This window comes from Vicugna pacos, chromosome 10 (genome assembly GCF_048564905.1).
Source record: "Vicugna pacos chromosome 10, VicPac4, whole genome shotgun sequence".
Taxonomy (NCBI): domain Eukaryota; kingdom Metazoa; phylum Chordata; class Mammalia; order Artiodactyla; family Camelidae; genus Vicugna; species Vicugna pacos.
Window position 1 is genome coordinate 25,187,661 of NC_132996.1, and position 20,262 is coordinate 25,207,922.

General features: G+C 41.0%; 1 protein-coding gene across 2 annotated transcripts in view; it reads right to left on the reverse strand.

Annotated features, from left to right (window-relative positions):
* The window catches only part of UVRAG (UV radiation resistance associated), a 253,659-nt gene that overhangs the window by 2,817 nt on the left and 230,580 nt on the right, over positions 1 to 20,262 (reverse strand). The gene's annotated exons all lie outside the window — the stretch shown is intronic.

Sequence of the window (20,262 nt, forward strand, 5' to 3'; positions counted from 1 at the left end):
ATGAATTCTCCTTTGTAAGGCTAGTCACACACATGTTTGGTCTACAGTGCCTGGTCTTCAGTACTTTCTGGCAAACTTGAGTTACTTCTCAGGAAGATACTTTTGGGTCAGCAAGAATAATCACTGTTTGGCTCTACAAAGCATGCTAGTTTCTGAAGTAACTCCATATGCATCATTTCACTTGGTCTTCCCAAAAACCTTGTCGAGAAAGCAGGGCATATATTATTGTTCTTAAGTCTTAAATAATAAATAATAATTAGTTAATGGAAATACAGTACCCCGGCCTGCAGATGATGGTCATGTTACACACTGCACTTGTTAGGCCACCCCTGGGGTACTGATCATAGTCCTACACACAGTACTTGGATGAAGCTAGTCAGCTTCAACACAGCTATATTAACAGATTGGGTCCAGAGACAAAGGGCGATGCAAACACAAGACCCATCTGACTTGTGCTCCTCAGATGAGGGAACACATGCAGAAAAGTGGCTCACAAAAAGGCAACTACCAGGCAGGAGCAGAGGTCAGACTTGAAACCATACCCACCAGACAAAAAGCTACTACAAGTGCCAGGCCTTGGGCAGGGGAAACAGAGGCAAGACTGAGCAGGCCCTGCCTCTGAGGAGCTTCCAATCTTGCAGGAGAAAGACATTCACAATTACTGAAATAATACATTTTCAAATTATGGTCATTACATATGTCCCGAAAAGAGGAAGAAAGGACCTAGGGTTCCCTCTACCCGTGTCCACAGCCACAAGCCCATAAACCAGCTTCCCGCCCCCTCTTCTCTCAGATGTTTTCTGAGGCTGGATTATCCCTGCACTCTAAGCAAAGGTTATTCTTCTTGAGAAAAGGCAACCACAAGGCTTCTTCTAATCCATGGGCCCATCAGACTCCCTTGCTTGGCTGTAAATGTTGGAGCCAAAAGAGATTTCATAATTAGGGGTGGTCATGGGGGTGCATATACAACCAGGCAAGTAGACTAGTAAATTACTGTTTTCAGTTCTCAAGAAAAATAAAACAAAATAGGGTAAAATCTGCTGGCTTTAATCTAGGTCTTCAGTTAATGTGTTGTCAAAACTCTCAGTAATTGGGTGAGCTGCAAATTTCTGCCAACCTTGTCGTTTTCGTTCTGCTACTTGCTGACAGTGTCCCTCTCTACATGACTTTGCAAGGGGCCAAGGTAACCAAACCAAAACAGAGCATCAGCACCACCCACAGACAGACTATTCTGGGCAGACAGGCCAAGCCTTCAGTTGCCATCCCAGCCCAGGAGGGGTGGGAAGCCCCAGATGAACCCACCTGGATCACTGAAGGTGACGTTGCTGGCATGCAATCACAGGCCGGGTGCTTAACCTCTCCCGGCTATGAAGGGTGAATGATCTGACACCCTCCCTGCTGCCACCCAGCCTCCCATCCTGGGGGACCCTACTCTGCTTCTCTCTCCTGGACTCCAGGTGGGCTGATAAAATTGGGCCTGAGGAACAGGCCAGGGCACAAGGAGCAGTGCTGTGACACGGGGAAAAAGGGGTTCTGGAGCCCTCTGTGACTCAGATTCCCTGGAAGCTCGCTTCAACTCTGCCCAACAGAAAAGTGATCAAGTGTGACCTCCCCACCACTGCAGCATAATGGGTAGGGAACTACCATTTTCTTGAGCATCAGTGATGTTGAACTCTCACATTTACCCCGTGAAAAAAGTAGGCAGGTGGGTGGGGTATGTGATTTGTTCAAGGCTGCAGAACCTGCATCTGAACTAGATTTGGTCTGACTCCAGAGACATGGTCAGTTGCATCCCATGTGGGAAAATCATAATCCGATTCAACCAGCATTTGCTAAGTGCCAATCATACGTCAGACATCAAGCTAAATGCCATTGTACAGGCCTTCTCTTTTAACCTGCCCAACATACAGCTAAGCTCCTATTCTGGTGGATGGATTCAAAGGCTTTGCAAGGTGGAGACCTTGGCATTTTCTGACGTCCCGGTTTTGGGATATTCTTTTCCAGTTCCCTTGGATTTTTACGAGAACCCAGGTAATAATGACAGTATCAAATACAATTTAGAAAATGCAAGTAACAGTAAAACGCTCCCTCTGAAGAATGGTAAGAAAATGAGTTATTATGGACAGGTGGTAAGGAAGTCCACAGATCTAAAGTTTACCCTATAATCACACACTGTCTTTCCATTTGCAGCCATGTGCCATGAAACCTTTCAAACCTGTGTATTAAAGTCTTTCTTATCTTAAAAACAGTAAGGTGAACAAAAAAGGCATTTTCTGGTAACTTTGGGCCTTCAGTATGAATGTGTCTAATGACACGGGGGAACGACGATGGGCCCTCCTCTCTAAGGCATGTTTCTGAGGGTGAGTCCTGAAGTCTGCGCTGGGGCTTTTCTGTGTCCTCTCTCACTGTCAGGCTGTCAGGTGCAGCCGAGTCAGCGTTCTTGCCTGCAAGAGCTTTTCCTTTTTTGACGTTTGCTTCTAATATGCTGTTCTTGTAAAGTAGATGTCTTGAGAATTGTGTGCAGAGCAAGAGCAAATAGGATTTGAATAATGGACCAGGAGATATCCTGGACATAATGTGCATTATTATATGAGTTTTGTAACATTATTTTGGCTGCTCAGAATTAATTTTTTTTTATTACTTCCAGGAACTTAGCAATGTTCCAAATTTTTAAGACAGCTGAGCACTAAACAGCTGAAGTGGTGAGTGATTGTATTAAGATATATACAAACACACATGCATTTTTCAGTATTATAATAATTTATAGTCCCTGGAAAACCAAAAAAAAAAAAAAAGAACCATATTAAAAAATAAAAAGCACTCATTCACACACCTATTATCCATCAAGTAACCACTATTAATTTTGGATATTTTTCTTTCAGACTTTGATTTTTTTTTATATGTGTGTTTAATTTAAAAAAAAAAAGACCAAAACAAACTAAAAACAAGATGAAAGTAGTGTTTGCAGTATATATATATACAATTCTGAATCTTGCTGTTGGATGTTATTAAAAGCTCTTGGTAAACAATCCTAAATGGCTACTCCATTGAATGGAACATCATAGTTTACTTAATCATTTTCTTATTTTTGTGGATATAGAATATTTCTAAAATTTTACTATTAAAAATAAACTACTATGAGTATCTGTATAAAAATACAATGTGTAGATTTTCAAAAAATAGTTATGATTTTTATATTTAATAGAAGGTTCATTATTCATGAAAAAAAAAGGAGAAAGGTAGCAATTTAAAAGGTAAATGACAGATTAAAAAAAAATGCCCAGAAGGTTTCAAGATTCTTTTTGTCTGATTAAACTGGCTTCATAATTATTTTATCTAGGTGGAAGAAGAGGTTGAAACACTTAGATTTACTAATTTTAAGACCAGTTTTTTTTAAAGGAGGTTGACAATTTACTTGTCAAATGAAATCAGTACAGAATTTAAGTTGTAATAAATATCATAGGGAATTTTTACTCTTGGAAACCACCAGAGTGAACCTGAGCGCTCTGGGGAGTGGGTGCAGCAGGAAATGCGGCAGCATTTCTTTATCCTCCACTCCAGCCAAGGGTCCCTACGTTCTAAGGCTGTAGATTTGGGGGTGCAGAGCCTGAGGCTTGGCCACTGGACTGAATTCCTCAGTTCCCCGCACACATTATCCTCATCAACTGTCTGCCTCGACTGGCTGTCTCTCCCAGCTTGGCTTAGGTCCAAACTGGAAACATGACATCTGAGGTTTAACAGTGCAATTAAACGTAGTTTATTAAAAAACAACAACCCAGAGATATTGTTATTGCAAATTTACTAGGCCATGGTTTAGTGAAATAGGACATAGCTTGCTGAATAACTGAACCACATCGGGGACTGTTAAATTACTTAATAATAAGCCTTCTGCTACAAGTAAAAAAGGATATCCCAGGATCACAAACAACAGCACGATGAGGGAGAAGCCAAGTGGTTTGGAGTTCAGAGGTCAAGGAGGATGGTCTGGTTTAAATTTTGGCTTTTTGGATCAAGTGTTCTCTGATCTCTCTAAATTAAGGTGATTCATTTCTTTCTCATTCTGTGAGTCCTTATTGACTGCAGTCATTTCCTTTTGTTATCTCTTCAGCTGTGTCTGGAGCTAGCGGTGGTAATGAGAAAGGATGCCCAAAGACCTGGACTCTGCTCCTGGATCTGCCACCACCATCCTGTCTATCTGTAGTCATAACTCAAGGTCGAACTCACCACTTACTAGTTAGAGGCAGTCAGTTATCTTCTCTCTGCTCTAATTTTCTTCTTCATAAAAGAGATCATTGGACAGTGGTAAGGATTAAATAAAATAACACACTTCAAATCTTTGGCAGGATGCCTGGCATACATACTGATGGCAGCAGTAGCTGCTGGCTGCTGGCGTTATTATTTGCTTCCACAGGCTTTGGATTCCAGAAGTATGAGTCTTATTTTACAGAAGAGGTAACTGAGGCACAAAGACATTCATGTCTTGGACAGAAACATGGGGTAACAGATAGCAGACAAAAGCCAGAATCTAGATCTCCTGCATTTTCTCCTGTACAGACTACTGTTCAGAGCAGGAACAAACTCAGAACTCTTCCCACCCACCCCATCTCCACTTCTGCACCACAGGGAGCCAACCTGCAAGAAGCAGATAAGGAGTTAAGGCAAGTGCAAAAGAGTTTGGGAGAGAAAGTACTAAATCAAAAGATTTATTCTGCCCAATGTGAGGCTTCATTCCAGTTTTTCTCTTTTTTCCTGAGGACATGGGGTGGGGAAGGCTTTGAATAAAGTGGAAATGCTTGACCGCTTCTATTTACAAGACTGACCAAATGCTTAGAGACTACAAGAACTTCCCAGAATCCTTTGAGGTACATTCCAATTGTCCCCAAACCTCTGATGTATCATTTTTTGGTAGAATTTAGCTTCAGGGAGAGGTAATTTTCATAAGAGGGAGGACTTCTCTGCTTGCCCAACCTAAACAAGGAGGACCCAGTTCAGCCCTTCTACAGCCAGTAGACCAGAGCCGTGCTGCAGAGTCATCCTGGGAGCCAGCAGAGCCAGATCATTCCACCGCACTGTCCTTGCCTCCACCACCTCCCCTCTTCTTCCCTGTCTGTTGGTTTTATGGTCTGAAGCTATAGCTTCTTTTTACACAGAAGGAATTGGGAGAGGGAAACAAGGTAAGAAAGCACTCGTCCAAAACGTGTTCCCGTTTCAACATCTCGCGTATGTAATACTCCAGACCTCCACGTGGAGCTCGACCGTAAAAAGTATGGAGACTGGTGAAGCACTTCACTACTCTGAACCGATGTTTCCTTTCCTGGGTGTATCCACCTGTCAGTTGTTGCAGTTACGATTAAATGAGATACACAAGTAAAATTCTTAGTACAGCGAGTAGGTACTCCATACACTATTAATAATAAAACAACAGCAACTAACATTTATGAAGTATAATGGAGTAAGTACCTTGCGCATAGCTTTATACAGGGTCTCACCTAATCCTCACCTCTCTATGCAGTGTTGAGAAAATCACACTCATTTTACAGAAGCAACTGAAGCACAGAGATTAGGTAACTTGCCCAACGTCACAAAGCAACTAACTGATTTGACAAAGGCAGTCTAACTAAATAAATGTGTATTTCCTTCTCTCTCCCAATCCCTAGGACTTGCCACCAAAACACTTACATTTGATCTCTACTTCTATTTCAGGGAGGAGTGAGAATCAGAATATTTTTTAGGTCAAGGTGCTACATATCTTTTCCTTCTCGTCTTGCCTACATTAAGTTTGCATGGCTTTTTTTTTTTAACCTCCTAGGACTTGCTGATACAGTCTAAGTAGCAATTATGCCATGAAATGATATGAATGGGGAGACTTAGGGAAAAATGAAATAAAGGGAAAATGAAAAGATTTCCTGCATCAAGAGAGTTCTTGAAGCGGGGGTGAATATTTAGCTCTCTGAAGTCCCCCCCCCCAATTCCCTTTCAGATTCACTTGTGCCTGTTTTATCTGTCTACGGCCAGGTCTCACACTGTAAAGTATTAGGAAAGAGTACAAGTCACAGTCTCAAATATGTGTCTTTCCCTCCTATGAAATGTTTCCTCTGAGGAACATTACTAGATCACAGCTGGTCAAAATGCTAAATCTTGATTGCCTGGAATCTAGCCAACATGTACAGCTACAACTCGGTGGAATAAGAATACTTAAAAAGAAGAAAAAAACCCCTACACTTTTAAATAACATTTGATCTTCTTCTTTCTCCCCTTTGTAGCAAGCTATGACCTCATGGCAGTGGGACGTCTACATGGAGGTGTTTAAGTTGGTTTACAGCCATTAGAAATGTTTGAAGCTCTAGGTACTTCTCTGCGCCAATAGCATGTCAACTGTGCTAAAAAGCAATAATAGTTTCTCACCTTCTTAAAGATTACTGCTTAAATAATGCAGAGCAACGACAGGGTTGCATAGAGTGCCAAAAGCAGGTTGCCAAGGCGAAGCTGAGGTGAGGTAGAATTACGTCTTTTGGCAGCTAAGAAATTATGACATAAAGTTAGTTTAAAAAAAAAAAAACCTCCATAAATTAGGCTACTATCTTTTTTCAAAACCCAGCAAAGGCTGGGATTTATCTTTCTCCCTTTTCTCTCTCAGATCAAGCAGAAGCACAGGGCCTCCTTTCGGGAAAGCCAAATTTAACAGCTAGATCTTATCTCCCCGGAGGTGGCTGGAGGTTAATAGTTTTAAGCATGCAGTCTCTTGGCCACAGGCAAGCAATCTACAGGCCTCTCCCCATTACAGATAAGTGAAAGTGCTTAATCTTTGGCCCGGATGTTAACAAAAACAAGAAACAAAATAGAAATAGAAACAATCTTGGACCAAGGCACAGGCTAAAATCTGTGCCAGTGGTCACTTCTCCCCTGGGCTCAGCTTGGAAGGTTTCCTGCCAAAGTCTGACTAAATACAAACAGAGTTTAAAAAGGTATAACTGAACAAGGGAGCCTTTAGACTTCATTTAAACCGAGTACTGATGGAAAGACGAATTTGTGAAAGAGAAAGTTCCACAGGCAAAGGATAAAACGAGCAAGCTGAAGAAATCCATTTCCCCAGGCTATGGGCCATGAGGGCCTGGCCATCAGGCCTCCATGCTCCTGGATGACAGGGTCCAGCTAGGAAAAGAGAAGTCCCAGCTCAGGCCAGTGAACAGAGGCTGAAGGGGTGCCCACAGCCCGAGCCCATCGGGAAGCCAGCTTGGTCTCAAGGCTGAGTTCCTGGGGATCAGGGAATCAAGAGTGATCCTCCAGGGGGACAGAGAGGTCCCCGGAGCTGTCAGGTCAACCACCTCACCCATCAGCTTTCAGTTGAAGAATACTGAAATCACAGTCAGGCAAGGCAATGTGCATTATGAGGGCTGTAACATGGTCTGTAGAAACACAAAGAGATGCCAGGGCTGATGCCTCAGGACTCTGGAGGATCTGGGCAGCAGTTACAACATGGGAGTAATAAAGTATTTACTCTGAAAACCAGAAAAAAAAAATCTACCTTTACCAGGGAAACCAGAGGAATAGCAATGTCACAGTGCCCAGCTCCAGAAAGAACTTGATAGGGAAATCAAAACTCTGGTCAGAATTTAAAAAGTAGATTTGCAAAGAGAGCTAAAGGAAGCTTTAGACTCCAGAGGCCAATGACAGACTCTGTGAAATTAAGTCTTTGAAAGACACTGCGAAAGCTGAACTACCATCATGTTTTGAATAAGCTCTGACATGAACCGAACCATGGGGCTTTAGCTGTTTGTTATTTTAAAAGAAAAGTGTATAGCTCTGCCACCACTTTCAGAGACACTGGAGGCCCTCAGAAGAAACGCCTGCATTACAGTGAGCCATCACTTAATCACCGCTTAGCAGCTTAGTAAGAGACTGTGGGGCCCTGGGGACAATGTCTTGGGAACCTTATCTTTTGTAGTCCTCCGTACTAGAAGAGGTGCAGCACAACACTGTGTGTTGCCAGGGCATATTAACACAGTAAATGATTTGCTCCCTCATTCAACTACATACTGTGTCTGCTACACACAAGGCTCTGTACACTTAGACTCTGGGGGTACACTCATTGAAAAAAAGCTACAGCTCCTGCTTTTGTGGAGCTTATAGTATAACGGGAGAGGACAGACATCTGTCACAAAATTACAGACATAAAAGTAAAATGACAACCTCCAACAGCCGCTACGCAGGAGAGGTCATGGGCTAAGAGCACGTGTAACACCACTGACCCAGAAGAGGCCAAGACTCGAAGGGCTAGTAGAATTCTTCAGCAGGTGAAGAGTGGGGTGGTGGGTGAGAGCATCTTCCTGGCAAAAGGAACAGCATGTGTCAAGAGACAGAACAACGCCTGAGGACCCTAAAGGTCACCAAGTGAAGAGCAGCATGGTAGAAGATAAAACTGGAGAGGAGAACAAAGTCTAGACCATGCAGAAGCCCAGAGGCCATGTTTAGAATTTTTCTTTTTATTTAAGTCATTATAGTATTTTAGGTCAGAGGGGTATGTGCGTGCGTGTGTGTGTGTGTGTGAGAGAGAGAGAGAGACAGAGAGAGAGAGAGAAGAGGGGTGGGGAGAGAAAGAAAGTGAGAGACAGACAGATTGATTGATTTGTAGTTTTGGACAAGTACACTTCAGATGAAGCTGGAGAACAGACTGGAGGGGTCCAGAGTGGGCACTGGGGGAACAGGCTGTGCAGCAGTAGAGGTGAGAGATGATGGAGGCCTGGACCAGAGTGGGAACGCATAGATACGGACACATAGACATACTACGGCAAATCAGCAGAGGCTGCTAAGGTTGGATAGGCGGGAAAGGGAAAGGGAGGAGCCAAGAATTATGCCTGGCTTCCTGGCCAGTGTGAAAGAATGGATGGAGACTCCATTTGCTGAAAACAAAGCCCTGGAAGACCATGAGGCTTCTGGTGGTTGGGGTGGAGGCAGGAAGGAAAAACATATGGGTATATAGAACTTGCTGCGAAATTGTCCAGGGGGCAATTTGCACAGAGATCTGATATCAGACAAGAGATCTGGGCTGGAGATGTACAACTGTGCTTCACTTCAATGTGAATGATAATTAAAATGATGGTTGTAGTTAAGATCACCTCAGATGAAGAATAAAGTCAGAGAAAAGAGGGCCTAGGACTGACCCTTGAGGAGCCCTGGTCTTTTATGATGAGGCAGAAAAAGAGGAGACTGCAAATGAGCTAAGGAGCAGTCAGGGAGGAGTGAAGAGAACTAGGAGAGGGTTATAATAATAGGATTCCTTTTTTGGAATCACAAGATGCTAAATGATCCCTTGCATAAAACTTTCATTCTGAACATTATGAGAGGTTGTACTGAGTAACAGTTAAAGTAGGGGATCAAATCTTAGGGCCTTCACTTGATAGCTGTGTTACCTTCAAGTTCTTTTAAACTCTCTGGGCCTCAGTTTCTTCATTTGTAAGATGAGAGAGGATAATGGGTCCAAATTCACAAGGTGGTTGTGAGGATTAAATGAATTAACTAAATAAGACACTCAAAATGCTTTGGAAGAGTGCCTAGTTTGCACTGACAGTCATTTGATATTAGCTGTAATGAATGACATTACTTATTATTATATTTATAGTTATCCACTAGCAGAAGAATGATCTTTGACAACCCCAAAGTTGAAACACTGGGAATTCTATCTAACTTGAGCTTAAACTCAAAGGTCACCCTGAAGCAGCCAGTGGTCATTTCTAATGCTGTAAACCCCTGACAGTTTTTGACAGGCAAAGACTCTATCTCTACAGCCTTCTTGAAACTAAGTACAGTGTTTTAGATCTAGAAGGATACTTCTCTGCTGACAGAGCACATGCTAAAGAATCCTTCGTGAAAAACACTGCCTCCTTACTACAGGATATATAATTCTGTTAATTCCCTCCTTCCATTCATTTAAGTAGGCTATCTTCCAAAGCTCAGTTCAAGTCCTACCTCCTTCATTAAAGCCTTCTTCAATCATGCCAACCGAAAGTGATCTCTTTGAACTCTGAACTCTTTGAACAGTACTTGTGATCAAACCAACCAACTGATGCTTAATATGATCATTTGTACTTCAACACACATTTCAGGAGACATTATCGAAATCCACATTCACCACCTGGCCATCTGCTAAGCACTGGGAATAAAGAGGCTTATAAAATAAGGTTTCTATCAGTAAGGAGTTTCTGCTCCAGTAGAGAAGACAGCTAGCCAACAACCAGAACCCCAAGGTGCTTTGTACACAATACACATTTTGTATATTATATTGGAGGAGGGAGCCGGCAGTCATCTAGAGGACTCATCATAGTTGCCCTGAAGGATAAGAGGGAGTCAACCAGGCTGTGTGGTGTGTGTATGTGGCGGCAGGGGGGAGAGGTGGGCGGAGGGCGGGGGCTGTGGAGCACAGGGAGTAAGAAATGAAAGGAAGGATATTTAAGGCAGAATCAAGTACAATATGTGTGCAGTCCAACTAAGGAGCAAGTCTTGTAAAGAACATATGGGAGGGACTTGGTCTTCTATTTCTTGAAATCCATCCCTCCACTTCCCAATCTAATGCAGTACTGAGCACACAGTACATACTAAGTGAATATATTTGTTCTATGAATAGGTAGATTTAATCAGTTGTATCTCAAAGGATGTTTTTTTCTTTTGGAAATGTATTGAGAAACATTCTGCTAATGTAAAAAAAAAAAGTGAAAAAAGAACACTACAGGGTTACTTATAACATGAAAAACAAAACTCTCAAGATATAGTAAATCTAAATGATGAAATATTACGCAGCCATTAAAATGATGCTAAAAAAGTTTGTAATGGCACTGGTAAAAGGTTTAAGATGTGATATACAAAAAAGCAGTGTCTACAACTGCATGGATTGTGCTTGGATACTGAGAACCTGCAATGTGGCTAGCTGGATTTGAGATGTGCTATTAAATACAAAATATACACTGGATTGAGAAGGTTTAGTATAAAAATAGGAATGTAAAATACTTTATTAATATTAAAAATATTGATTACATGTTGATAAGTTAGTATTTTATTGGAATTAAATCAAATATATCCATTAAAACTAATTTACTTATTTCTCTTCACATTTTTTTCAGTGTGGCTGCCAGAAAACTCTACTGTACACATATGCAATTCAGACTATATTTCAGTGTTGGTATAGATGATATGCTCTCAACTAATTAAGACATACATAGAAAACTAACTTACCAGTGCTTTCTCTCCCTGAATGATAGGGCTATTGCTTCCCCCTCTTCTGTATGTTTCTTCATTGAGCATATATTATTTTATAATCAAAAGGAATGAATAGAAGGAAATAAGACACAAATAAAAACAGAAAAAGATCTCAGTTTGGCTCAAAGACTTGGTTGCTGGAGGTTGAGAAAAGCAGCCCAGGGATACCCAAGTGACTTTCTCACTGATGGAGGGTTAGCACACAAAGGATGTTGGCCAGCTGTTCTCCATCCTGACTGGAGACAGAAAAAAGCGGAAATGGGTGTTAACCGCAGAAGGGGGCTTGTAAGTTAAATATAGGGAAGAATTTCCTGAAGCGAGGGTGTTTAAACTCTGGAATGAGTTATGGAAGAAGCCTGGTCCCCCAAGGTCTTTTAAAACACTACAGATACCCATATGCCTTGTGTGTTCCTGTCTAGAGGCAACGAGATGACTTGTCAAGGTTCCTTCTGAAATAGCTATCTTAGAGTAAATAACTCCCATAAAACTTTCCTTTTCATTTATTTTTGACCAGGCTTCACTTTTCAGAATAAGGATGCCAGCCTGCAAGAAGTACTCTGCAAGGCAAGCCCATCTGATACAGCTACCTTAAGTGGTACTCTTGAGACTTCAAAGACAATGTCGTTCGATCTAAATTTAAAAACCAACGTCAGCTAGACAACACGGTTTTTAAGTCCCTCAGGGGTCACCTGCCAGAAACTTGTTCTGAATTCAGCATGAGCAAATGATGGAGGGAAGGAAAGGAAATAGATTTGCTTTTAAAAAGTGTGGCTTTAAAAAAAGGTCAACGCTGGATAGTGCCTCTTTTTCACAGATGAATGGTTTGGCTTAAAAGCTAAACTATCATATTATTAGCCTCTGATTTTAAAGAAAGATGGGCTCACTTGCTCTAGGATTTTCATTATTCTTAATTTGCTGAAAAAATCTATTTTCTTAAAAATGTGTCAGAGTTCTTAGCTACTTTCTTTCTTGTTCATTCATTCATTCATTCATTCAAAAAAAGCAGTCCAGCTTGATTCTATTTATAAAAAGGGATAGAGAACTAGATCAGAAATAGACCAGCAGAAAAACTATCTAGCAATTTTACCACCAAAGTGATATGCCCTTGCACAAAGCCACTAGTTGCTTCTCCCAAAGTCACATCATTAAACACTGGAAGGAAGCAGGAGAAATATTCCAGCAAGCTGCAGAATAGCCCAGGATACTTCTCAGTGTTCTGTCCTCACAAAGGTCACCGAGATTGATGCAGTCTCTGTAAAAACAGCAAGCACACTCAGTCCTAAAACATCAAGTAAGTCGGTCCAAGGTTGTGCTCCACCACTGTTAACAGACTGTCCCTGACGCGGGTTTCAGGCTCTAAGTCCCACATGACAGCGACACTGAACAATGCATAAGAATATTTTTGCAGGTCATGTTCTTCAAAATATTTAATTTGTCTTATCTACTCATTTAGATTATAAACTAAACAACTGTCAACTAGGCAAAGGCAGGGCAAATCTTACACTTTTGAATTTTCTTTCGTCTCCTGCATAGTGCTATATGCCGAGGAGACAATCAACTGTTTAATGCATGAATAATACTTAATAATATTTTGTATAGTCCTTTTTAGTTTATAAACCACTTGGACAGACATTATCTCATTTGCTCCATACAACTATGCTTGAGAAAGAGGGCTAATGCTATTAACTCCTTTTAAAAAACTGATACTCAAAACCAATTTATGAAAATTAAATGACAGCGCTAAAGTTGGAGCCTAGATTTTCTGATTCCCAAATCCAGTGTTCCTTCCACTGTATTGTGAAGCCTTATAGTTAGTAAAAATTAAACTTAAGAGTAAAAAATTCCATGTATAAAGCAGGACAGATCGTTTTGAAATCCTGCTTTTATCATGTCTTATTCTGAAAAAAGAACATGAAATTCAAGGAAGACAAACACTATAGACAAACATATGTTTAAAGCCAACCCATGTGCTTCCCTTAGTTTTCTTGTTTCTTAACCAGTGAAGTTGAAACATATAATCATTTTTGTTTCTTTTGGTCTTAAATTCTTAAATTCTTCACAAAGTTTTATGACTCTTAGTTTCCTACCTTTCTGAGGTAAATGGGGTAAAATAAGCAACAAAGAATGTTTTCACCAGAACTGCCTGCCCTAATTTTGCAGTGTATTTTTCTAGTACTCCGGATTTGACTTTGGTAGATTTCCCTGGGGAAGGTAATAGGTGTTAGGAATTCAGTGGCAGAGAGACAGGAGGGCTAGGGAAGGGCAGAGAAGGAAAAAAATGACCACTAACTAACAAGGGGCAGAGTGGTATGATAAAAAGAACCCAGAGCTGACAGTCAGTCTGGGTTTCTGGTCCCAGTTCCATCATTTATTATCATGTGACCCTGGCAAGTCACTTTCTATTCCTCAGTCTCGGTTTTCTGATCTGTAAAGTAGTGAACATCATCCTTGTCCTTCTCCCTGACATGTTGCTATAAGCTTAAATAAAAACATGGAAAATTTTGCAGATAAGAGACTTTTATTTTTCATAACTTCTAACTACAGGTGAGAGTTACCTAAGAAGGTAGGTACCAAAAAAAGTATGTAGAAAAACAGAGTTGTAGAGCACTTATCTCTAAGGCTTCAGAAGGGTCATATGAAGGACTTAGGGAAAGTGCAAGGGAGATGGTGACTATTTTGTACCACTAATGTCCAAGGCAGAGTGAGCCATTATTAGAACATGTGACCAAGAATCATATCCTATACATATTTGTAAGGAGATGACTGTAGATTTTCAAGGAGAAACAAAACACCTAAAATAATAGATAATTATAATAAAGAATGGATTTAATTTTTAAAATAGACATATTGACTGTGATTCATTTATCCATTACATATTTATAATAATACTTACCACCTATTGAGTACTACTATGTGCCAGGAAGTATGCTAAATATTTACATATTTAATCTTTATAGAAACTTTGTCAGGTAGGCACTATCATTTTCATTTTACAGATAAATTTAAGCTGACAGCTTAAACTTGCCTGGTCGCAGAGGACAGTATGTGGTAAAGTTGGTATCCAAACCAACAGTCTTTACATGCTCTTTATGACAGGGCAACTGTTTCCTTAAACTACTCTGGCCTATACCCCACTCTTCAAATGCTCAAATCTTTCTTGTGTTCCAGGTCCACTCAAATGCCATCTCCTTAGTGAATGCTTGTCCAGTTCTCACCCACATCCCCCACACCAGGAAGCAAATGACATCCTCTGAATGTTCCAAATAACTTGTCTACCTTTCTTACAGTATTGCATACTTTTCTGTTGTCGATTATACATTGTTTGTTCCTATGTCATGTCCTCAATGAGACTATAAGCTCCTTGAATGCAAGTTCAAGGAGCACATTAAACAAGTAGAACAGGACAGGACTTGTTCATTTGCTTACATGCTCATCCCTTACCTCCTCCCCAGGGCCAGGCTGGGACCACAGGATAAGCAGGATGCAGCCCCCAGCCTCAGGCTGCTCCAAAGCCTACTGGGTATGACTTGGTGGAAGAAGTGAACTTAAGCTACTGAGGGAGCTATGTATTTATCTCTGCACCTGCCTCTGTGCCTGCTGAGTGAGTGAATGAATGAGGTAGAACATGAGCTTGATCTTGAAGTGAGGGCAACATTTGGAGAGGACAGAGGCAAAAGCAGGCGACTCTAGGTGGTGGGAACTTGTCTAAGAAAAGAACTGAGGTTAGAAATGAGCATGGCATGTCTGGGGGTGAGTTTAGAAGGGAGAGAGGGCGGTGGAGACATAATTGAGGCCCTGTCCCAGGACCTGGGTGCTGGGACTCCCCCACACAGCCTGTTCACAGCAACCACAGCACATAATCTCTTCAACTCAGTTCTGAACTCATCGTCTCACTGGCAGCCGTCAAGCAGCGGCTTGCACGTACATTCCTCCCTGACCATAATTCAGCACGAGCATCAGCTGTGCGTGAGCGCGTCAATCTGAATCTTGGACCACTTTGTACTTAGCAGTAAAAGAAAGAAAAATGGGATGTTTAAGTGGCATGCTGGTGGCTGTTAACCAAAATATTCAAGGGTACAACCTCTGAGCTGAAATTCTGCTTTTCAAAATTGTGTTTCTTGGCAGTTACAATGAGATCAGTGATCTGAGTATGAGAAAGTGGATTCTTCTTTTGGAAAGGGCTGGCATAAATCCCTGAGGACTGTGCCCCAGGTAACAGTGTTCATGAGGAAGAGGGATAGTTTTAGGATTAATCAGGTAGATGTTTCTGGTATTAGATAAGATTTCTGTCATGTGAAAGAAAAAAAATCACTTCATGAAAAGAACTTTAATCACACTGTCTTTTCTTTAAAAAACAAAACAAAACAAGCTGTCACGTAACTCTGAAGCTCACCATGAGGAGGACCTCAGTGACTGCACTGCTCCCCAGTCAGTCTGAAATCCTCGACTCCAAAAGGACATACAGCAATCTGCTTCCACAGGGACCAATCTGTGAATGGTTACAACCAACAGAAAATGGACGTGTTTTCTTTTACAAAAGATGTGAGAGGCTCCCTTAGGAATGGGAGTTTTTCTACCCTTTGCCCTACGGAGCACAGGCTTGGGATGTAATTCCTCAGTCCATGACTGCTCTCGGAAATTCTCAGATTTCCTCTGAGGCTACAAGTGTTTGCTCCAGCTTTGTTTAGATTTGTAACCTTCAGCCTGGCTTCCCACAGTGGCCTTTACTTGGATCATGATGCAGTGTGCATTTTGTAGTACTTTGCATCTCTCTTAGTAGCCCATTTTTCATTACAGCTCCGTAAAGCGGCACCCACTATTCATGCAGGGTTCATGCGCTCGCACAGCTGGCACAGGCGGGCCTGACACAGACGTGTGAGCCTGGGCCTTAATGGGTTTACTACGTCAGTACCAGGAGACCTAGATTCCAGTTTTACTGCCACAGGTTCATGGGTCAAGCATGCTTGGAAAGGCATTTAATTTATCTGTACCTTAGAAATGAGAGTTGTTGGAAATGACAGTGTTTAGGAGGGGAAGGACAGTCAGGCTGCAATGAGGAAGCATCTCTATGCAGGCATCTTGGGTAAATTGTCTAAAGGGGTCTCAGAAGAAAGGGATCTAATCTCTAAAGTTCCAGTAATTTGCTGTGATTTTGTTTCTTATTTTAAATATTTACTACCCCCACCCTATTTTGTATTTGCGGTTTTGTATTCTTTTTCTTTAAAAGGGTTCCCAAATTGTATAAGCTCTAAGTACCACAAAACCCAGATTCTCTCTGTTCCTGAAATGAATCTTCATTCTAGCCAAGGTGGTCTCTTCTGTCAGTAAAGCCACTGTGCCTTTTCTAAAACTGTTCCCTCTATATGATGGGGTGGGGAGGAGGGTGGTAGGAGAGAAGGAAGAGGGAGAGCACATTCTAGACAGAGGGACAGTGAGTGTGATGACTCAGGGAAGAACATGTTCACGCTAAACAGAAGGCCAGGATACCGACCATACATGAGGGCGGGGGAGTGGCGGGGGCTAGGCAGACCACAGAAAAGAGCTTCGATTTTATTCTAGCCACTGAAGCCAGGGAGTGATTAAGATACAGCTAAAATTTTAAAAGATCACTCTGGCTACTGCGGAGAATGAACATAGGTGGGACAAGGTGAAATCAAGAAGACAAACTGGTCTGGTGCAGTGTCTGGGTTAAGAGAAGGCGGTGGCGGGACTGGGGTGGGAGCAGTACAGACGGTGGGAAGCGACCAGATCTGATATGTTCTCTGCAGGTAGAGATGACACAGTTTGCTGATGAACTAGGCTGAATCTGGTCGGAGTGAAGGAAAGAAGGAAATCAAGGATGATCCCCTGGTTGAGTGACTGGAGATGGGGTGTCACACGCTGAGCTGAAACAGCCTGGCAGAAGGACGGTTTTAGATACGCTAAGGCCGAGGTGCCTGTGCGACTCCAAGGGGAGCTGTCAAGTAGGTCTCTGGCCGTACAGAGCTCACGGGAGAGGTCTACGCTGAAAGTCTAACCTGAGGAGTCATAAGCACATATATGGTTTTCAAAACAGGGGCAGTGAATGAGGTCACGTGGGAAAAAGGCAGAGAGATAGAAAGAGGACGACTTCAGATGGGACCATGAACTCCGTATTTAATGATCAAGTAAAGGAGTGGGGACATGAAAAACAGAAAAAGAGCAGCTAAAAGGAGGAAGACCAGGCGAGGGTAGTACCGTGGAAGCCGAGAAAAGAGAATGTCTGAAGAAGGTAGGAATGGCCAGCGAGGCCAAAGGCCACTAACTACAGACAGGGATAAGGAAGGAAAAGTGACCTTTGGGTTTGGCAACACAGAGCTTGGTTGGTACCACCCAGATAAGAGGCATTTCAGTATACTGATAGAACTGGAAATCAGATTGGGGTGAGTTAATGAGAAACTGGAAAAAGAGGACATAAATAGACTTATAATCACCATAAAAATTTAATCAGGTGTTAAAAAGCTATACTTCCCTCCTTAACAAATGAAAAACACTAGGCTTTTCAGACCTTCAAGATGCAGATATAGATCATTTTTATCTTCCATAAACTGTTCCAGAGAATAGAAAAGAAGGGAAAGAGCCTCAATATATTTCATGAAGCTGTTATAACCTTGTTACCAAAACCAGACAAGGATTAATATATGAGAAAGAAAAATTATAGGCTAGCCTCAACTCAGTTCATAAAGGTAGATATTCTAAAAATATTAGCAAATTGAATCCAACAATATATGAAAAAATAATACATCACGACCAGGTAGAGTATATCCCAGGAGGCAAAGATGGTTTAACATCAGACAATGTATTAATAGCTATTAACACAGTAAAGAAGAATATAGTATTATCTCAATAGATTCATAATAAGTATTTTATAAAACTCAAAATACATTCATGATTTAAAAAAAAAAACTCTTAGTGAGCTGGGAATAAAAAGAAACTTCCTTTTGCTAATAAAGAATATCTACCCAAACCTGCAATAAATATAACATTTAATGGTGAAAAGAAGCCTTCTTTTTAAAGTCAGAAATAAGACAAGGAAATCCACTATTGCTGCTCTTCTTCCATAATAAAACAACAAGACAAGAAAAAGTAATAAAAGTTGTAAAAATAGGAAGAAACAACACCATCATTCACTAAAAAAATATGACCGCATACACATAAAGTCCAAGAGAATCTAAGATTAACCATTATAATTAATGCTGGCAAGGTTGCTGGATATATTCTCAAAATACAAAAATCAGTGGTGTTCCTGTAGAGCCACAAACAAGTTGGATGTTGTAATAAAACACTTATAACAGTAACCAGAATGAGAAGCTACCTAGGATTAAGTATCTAACCAAAGATGTGAGATCTTTACGAAGAAAATTTTAAAACTTCACTGAAGTATGTTTAACAAACAGAAGAAAACATATAAAAAGATAAAAGTTCATAGTTTGGAAGATTCAGTATCATAAAGTGGTCAAATCAAATACAATTCATGAGTTAAGAAAAGCCAAAAGAGTTTTGAAGAAGAACCGTAAGTAAGCGTCTCACCCTACCAGATACTGAGAAAGCTGGGAAAATCTTCATCCTCCTTTGCTATGAAGGAACATGATTTAGGAGTAACACTCCTGGCCTCTCTCCATCCTCCCACTCACTGGTTCTTAGAGGAGGAGGGTCTTTTCTGATAGGCGAATTTAGAGGGAAAAATAAAATCTGCGTATTCTTGGCTTAACCCCATCTGGGTTCCTGCAGGAGTCACCTGACGGCTCTCTGTAGCAGAGCTCAGGGTCGCCTCTGTGGGGAGAGCCTGGGGTTCTCCAGTTCACATTATGATTGCAAGAGGAAGTTTAATTTTGAATGATGTCTTTGTAAGCCCTTTTTATTATAGATCTAAAGCTGCATTTTCCAAGTGGCTTTATCAGTAATAAAACTGACATTTTGATTTCTATTAGTCTGTTTCTTGTACCTCTCCTCTCAAATAGTTCCACATGTCGGGGGAAGACGGATACGCAAACCTCAACAGGACTTAGAGAAATTACATCTCCTATTAATTAAAAACGTGGTACTAGCCAATCTAGACAGATAAAGCACTGAAGCAGAATAGGGAGCCTGGAAACAGATGCATGTATGTAACTGAACTTGACATATGAAAGGGATGGTGTTATCAGTGACAGAGGTAAGATTCTTCCGTAACTGATCCTGGGACAACTTGCTGTCTGTACTGAGCAAAAGTTACTTAGCTGATCGATCAGGTAGTGTTGCGAGTTGCCTCTTTTATTGATTTTAGGTTACTTACCATTTGGGTTATGAAATCTTTCATAAACTAGATATACCTTGTTTCCAACTAGATCACAAATCCCTTGAAGGCAGGGCTTGACCCTTAAACTTCTTGTTAGTTACTCTCCAGAGTGCCTATCACAGAGCTTTACACAGACAATGTTAAATAAATACATGTCTGCTAGTTTATTATTATTATTATTATTATTATTATTTTATGATTATTATTATAATAACTATTATTTTACATTAAAACTCAATTCCTTGCCCTTATTTCTCAGGGTATACATGTTCATATCTACACTAAGTTTTTTGTAATTATTTTGATATTCTGAGCAGAATTCTTTAGACGATTGTGTATTTTTGCCTAACAGGGGTCCTGCCTGAAATCAGACATCTAGAATCTGCATTCTGAAGATTCTGTGAGACAAAAATCAAAAACGTCGCAGTACAGGTAAATCAGAGATGTCATTTTCTTATTATCCTCAAGGCGTATCCTTTATGCCAAAGAAGAAAATGAAACTGTTCTGGTACCTTCCTTCCCACAGATGATTTTTCCACCTGGCGTCTCACTTCATCCTCACCACACACTGTTGCGATGAGCAGGGCAGGGATTACAGATGAGGAAATGACGTTTCAGAGAGGTAGGTTTTTGAATTCACAGAGTGAATTAAAGAAAGATCTGGGATCAGAAGCCAGTGTTCTTTAGAAGAAACCGTGCTATTCCCAGTTGTCTAA